The sequence below is a fragment of the Triticum dicoccoides genome, chromosome 2B (assembly GCF_002162155.2).
Source record: "Triticum dicoccoides isolate Atlit2015 ecotype Zavitan chromosome 2B, WEW_v2.0, whole genome shotgun sequence".
Classification (NCBI taxonomy): Eukaryota; Viridiplantae; Streptophyta; class Magnoliopsida; order Poales; family Poaceae; genus Triticum; species Triticum dicoccoides.
In genome coordinates, this window is record NC_041383.1 from 156,308,330 (window position 1) to 156,314,400 (window position 6,071).

A 6,071-nucleotide genomic window follows, 5' to 3' on the forward strand; every position below is an offset into this window, starting at 1 on the left:
AAACTTCACTTGAGCTTATTTATTCTGATGTATGGGGGCATGCCCAAACTTCTGTGAGCGGTCATAATTATTATGTCAGTTTTATTGATGCTTATAGTCGGTTCACTTGGCTTTATCTTATCAAACGTAAATCCGATGTGTTTGATGTGTTCCTGCAATTTCAAGCTCATGTTGAGCGTCTTCTTAAGCATAAGATTATGCATGTTCAGTCAGATTGGGGGGTGAATATCACAACCTCAATTCCTTTTTTAATAAGCTTGGGATTTCGCATCGCATGTCTTGTCCTCATACACATCAGCAGAATGGCACGGCTGAACGTAAGCATCGTCACATTGTCGAAACCGGTCTCACCTTACTTGCTCATGCATCAGCACCTTTTCGTTTTTGGAGTGATGCTTTTTCTACTGCCTGTTTTCTCATAAATAGGCTTCCTACACGTCTCCTTGGGATGAAAACACCACTTGAACTATTGCTTAATGAGGTTCCAGATTATACTTTTCTCAAAGTTTTTGGTTGTGCATGCTGGCCTCATCTTCGTCCTTATAATAAGCACAAGCTCGAGTTTCGGTCCAAACTTTGTGTATTTCTTGGGTATAGCTCTCTTCACGAAGGGTACAAGTGTCTTCATATTCCATCCAACCGTGTCTACATCTCGCGTGATGTTGTGTTTGACGAGAGTGTATTCCCGTTCTCGTCTTTGTCCATAACTCCCACCCCTCCAGCCTCCTCCTTGCAATCCACCCCTCCACTGCCTGCTCAATTTGTTGATATTGCATATTCTCCTGCGTTGTTGCCTAATCATGCTGCAGGAACGGGTCGTGGAGTTCGCCTGGAGTTGCTGGAGGAGCCGGAGCCATCAACTGCACCCGACGTGGCGAATGGCCTTGTGCATGCGCCATGCATGCCTGGACTGGGCGCCTCAGCGTCGGCTCCGTCCGTGCCGGCCTCTTCTGAGGCTGGGTCGGTTCCGCCTGGGCCGGCCTTGCCCGGGCTGGTCTCCCCTGCGTCGGCCTCCCCCGAGCCGGTGATTCCATCTGGGCCGGCCTCCCCCGAGCTGGTGCTCCCATCTGGGCCGGCCTCTCCTGAGCCGGTGAGCTCGCCTGGGCTGGGCTGCCGCGCCTCGGTTGGCCTTGAGCCGACTGACTCGCCCATCCAGTCGAGTCTGTCGCCAGGGTCGACCTCGCCTGGGTCGGCCTCGTCCTCGCCTGTCGCCGCTGCATCGTCACCGGCTGCGTCGGATACTTCTTCATCGCCGGGGCCATTGCCACTGGTTGCACCACCTGCGGCCGTTCCTCTTCGACCACATACTCGCAGTCGATCCGGTATTGTGTGTCCCAAGCAACGCAAAGATGGGACGGTCGCCTGGCTTGCGGCATGTGTTGCTCATGTCAAGGAAGATCCTTCGGCTGAACCGCGTCACTTCCAGGTTGCTCTCGGGATTCCTCATTGGCGTCAAGCTATGTAGCAAGAGTATCAGGCATTGTTGACAAATGGTACTTGGCAGCTTGTTCCTCCGGTCTCTGGTGTCAATGTCATTGATTCCAAGTGGGTCTTCAAGGTTAAGAAGCATGCTGATGGTTCTATTGAACGCTATAAGGCACGGTTAGTGGCGAAAGGGTTCAAGCAAAGGTATGGTCTTGACTATGAGGATACGTTCAGTCCGGTGATCAAACCAACAACTATTCGACTTCTGTTGTCCTTGGCTGTTACTCGGGGCTGGTTTCTTCGTCAGCTGGATGTTCAGAATGCCTTTCTTCATGGTGTTCTAGATGAGGAGGTTTACATGCGTCAGCCCCCTGGTTTTGTTGATCCTGCTCGTCCTCATCATCTGTGTCGCCTGGTCAAGGCACTCTATGGGTTGAAGCAGGCTCCTCATGCTTGGCATGCCAGATTGGGCTCTGTTCTTCGGTCACTTGGTTTTGTTCCCTCTACTGCTGACACCTCGCTCTTCCTTCTGCATCGACCTCAGGTGACGATGTATCTTCTGGTATATGTTGATGACATCATCCTCATTAGCTCCTCGGATGCTGCTGCTGACCGTCTGATATCTTCCTTGAGTGGAGATTTTGCGGTGAAGGATTTAGGAACGTTGCATTACTTCCTTGGGCTGGAAGTTTCACGTTCTTCTGCTGGCTTGACACTCACACAGCATAAGTATTCGATGGACCTGTTGCGACGGGCAGGTATGCTTAAATGCAAACATGTCATGACTCCTATGTCTGCTACTGATCGTCTGTCTGCGTTTGATGGAGATCCTCTCACCTCTGATGACGCCACTGAGTATCGTAGCGTTGTTGGTGGCCTGCAGTACTTAACTATCACTCGGCCAGATCTCTCATATGCAGTCAATCGTGTCTGCCAATTTCTTCATGCTCCTCGGACTTCTCATTGGACAGCGGTGAAGCGGATTCTTCGTTATGTTTGCTTTACTGCCTCATATGGTTTGCTCCTTCAGCCAGCACCGTCTCCTACGCTTTCTGCTTTTTCAGATGCTGACTGGGCTGGTAATCCAGATGACAGGCGATCCACGGGGGGACATGCTGTCTTCTTTGGTCCTAACTTGATCGCCTGGGCTGCTCGCAAACAAGCTACAGTGTCCAGGAGTAGCACTGAAGCAGAATATAAAGCCGTTGCAAATGCTACAGCTGAGATCATATGGGTACAGTCCTTATTGAGAGAGTTGAGAGTTCCTCAAACTCAGCCGCCTGTCCTTTGGTGTGATAACATTGGAGCTACATATCTCTCATCTAATCCAGTATTTCATGCTCGGACAAAGCACATAGAAGTTGACTATCATTTTGTACGGGAACGTGTTGCACAGAAGCTACTCCACATCAAGTTCATCTCCTCCAAAGATCAACTTGCTGACATTTTCACGAAGCCTCTTCCACAACCTCAGTTTGTAGGCTGCAGGCGCAATCTTAACATACTTTGTACTTCAGGGCATAGTTAAGATTGAGGGAGGGTGTTAGACTGTATTTACATATAGCTTCTGTATATGTCTTGTATATTGTATCGTACACCTTGGTGTACCCCTTATATATATGAGATAGCCACACCCTTAACGGGTGTCGTGCAGTTTCCCAAACCCCTAAGTCTTACAATTGTAACATCCCAAAATTTTCCAAATTTTGGAATGTTAATAATAAGATATTATTGAGTGAATTGCTATGTTTTTCATGGGAAATTAAAACCTTTTGATTCTTGTTTCAAATATTTCATCCAATAGCTTTTCTTTTGGACACCTGTGAATATTTTGAAACCACAAATAAAAATGGAGTGGGAATAAAATGACTTTCTCAAAATGTGGCGAATAAATATTTCATTTGAAGTTCTTCGAATTTGGATTTCTATTTGAAGATGGATCTTATTTGGAGTTATAGTGTCATATAAATATTTCCAAATTACTAAATAAATAAAAAATGAGAGGAGATAATATGACTTCTCCAGAACTATGATTGGAATTATTTAATATTTCTTCTTTGGAACTTTTGGCATTCATAAGATACTAATCATCATGTTGGTAAAATTATGAAGCCCGTAATGCATTATCGAAACACGGACGTACACAGAATTATTGCTTATTTATTTATGAAACCACTTTTTCTAGGCTAGAAATAATAAATCTGAATATGTGAACATTTTTCTCAGATCTACTCCCTCCGTTCCTAAATCCTTGTCTTTCTAGGCATTTCAACAAGTGACTACATACGAAGCAAAATGAGTGAATCTACACTCTAAAATATGTCTACATACATCCGTATGTAGTAATCATTTGAAATGTCTAGAAAAACAAATATTTAGGAACGGAGGAAGTAAATAATAATTCTGAGAGTGCGAGCAATTTATTCATTGATTATCTAGTCTAATATTGTTATTAGTTATGCTTTCTCTCTATCAGCCCATCTAGGCCATCCATCTCTTCTATTGTTTTTGTTTCTTTGCCCTTGGTCCACCTTTCCCACTAAGGCCCATCTCAGCCTGAGGAGCAGCGACACGGCCCATGAGCCGACAAACGAAGCATCATCTCCTACCTCCAGCAAGCACGCACACGTACATGTGCAGTAACAGAACAGTCATGGCTGCCACTCTTTCCTCTCCTTTCCCATCAATTCCCTCGCCGTTTCCTTGAGTAATCAACACGATAAATATTACCCACATCATCACGAACCCATTCTGCTAGTTAATCGTCCGTTTCATGTCTTAAATTCCCCACAAGAAACAGATGTAATAAAACACTGACCTTTGACGTTCGTTGCCTGATCTCCATCTCCCGGCCTTCCCTTCCTCTATAAAAAGATCCCTAAGGAGCGCCTCGAAGCCTCCCACCTCCTCTCCAGAAAGCTCTCTCCAACTCGCTCTCCTCTGCGAGCAATTGCTCGCCGGAGTTCGCCACATCCGACGCTGTTCGTGGAAGACTCCGGCAAGCACAAGGTGAATCCGACCTCTTGTTTCCTTCCTTCTCCTATTGTGCACACTACTGAATCTCTCTCACTCGATTGTCTAGCCGGAGAACGGCCACTGCGACGTCCAAGCCCGCCAGGGGCACTGCCATCTCCGGCGTGCGCGGTCGTTCTTCATCTCTGTTATGTTAAAAACGAACAGGTATCAACCTATCCGAACTTGACACGTGGCAGATTGATTATGGGCGATGATACGCGCCGGTCAACCGGCCCAAATTGGGCCGGTCACAGCGCAGCCGCATGATACGGGCGTCCCTTGCTGCAGGATTAAGGCGTACGTCTTCACGCACGGACCCTCCTTCCCCATGACCCCATGGCAGTTTCACCCGCAGCGCTTGCTTGCTCGTCGACTTGCCGGCGCCGCTCCCCGTCCCTCTTCTCGCATCTTCCTCTTCATTTCTCCCTCACGCGCCGCTCGTCATCAGCAAAAAACTGCCATGGTTGAAGCATTAACTGCAACTGCTTCAGCAAAAATCGGTCATGGATGTAGCATCTACACAAGCCGGTTCCAGCTTTTCAGCTCACGGTTGTCGCAAATCCATGAGGTCGGTCCCAGCATATTCCGGCCGTGGTTGTAGCATTCCTGAAAATCGGTTCCAGCAAAAAAATCTCTGCAGCAAAAACTCTAATAATTGATGGTAGGAAACAAATTAGCAAGTTCCAGCAAAAATGCCACTAGTTACAACAAAAAAATCTCGGCGGCAAAAACTGGAGTAGTCGATGTAGCAAAACAAAAACGAGTTACAACAAAAACTAATGTTGTTTCCAACAAAAAACATGTCGGCGGCGATGCGGCTGTCTGGTTCCAGCAAAAGGAAATACTGCTTCCAGCATATTGCTTGGCCGGTTGCAGCTTCTCAATCGATGGGTTCCAGCACCTCTTGGATCTTTGCCTTGTTGGTTGTAGCTCATTGCTCAAACGGCTACATCACCGTCGCCGGGATGCAGCTCTTGTTGGGTAACGTAGTAATTTTAAAAAATTTCCTACGCACACGCAAGATCATGGTGATAGCATAGCAACGAGAGGGGAGAGCGTTGTCCACGTACCCTCGTAGACCATAAGCGGAAGCGTTATGACAACGCGGTTGATGTAGTCGTACGTCTTCACGATCCGACCGATCCAAGTACCGAACGTACGGCACCTCCGAGTTCAGCACACGTTCAGCTCGATGACGATCCCCGGACTCCGGTCCAGCAAAGTGTCGGGATGAATTCCGTCAGCACGACGGTGTGGTGACGATGATGATGCTCTACCGGCGCAGGGCTTCGCCTAAACTCCGCGACAATATGACCGAGGTGGAATATGGTGGAGGGGGGCACCGCACACGGCTAAGGAACGATCCGTAGATCAACTTGTGTGTTCTAGGGTGCCCCCTGCCCCCGTATATAAAGGAGCCAAGGGGGAGGGGGCGGCTGGCCAAGGAGGGCGCGCCAAGGGGGAGTCCTACTCCCACCGGGAGTAGGACTCCCTTCTTTCCTAGTTGGAGTAGGAGAAGGGGGAAGGAGGAGGAAGAGGGGAAGGAAAGGGGGGCGCCGCCTCCCTCTCCTTGTCCTATTCGGACTAGGGAGGGGAGGGGGCGCAGCCCACCTCTTGCCTCCTCTCCTCTT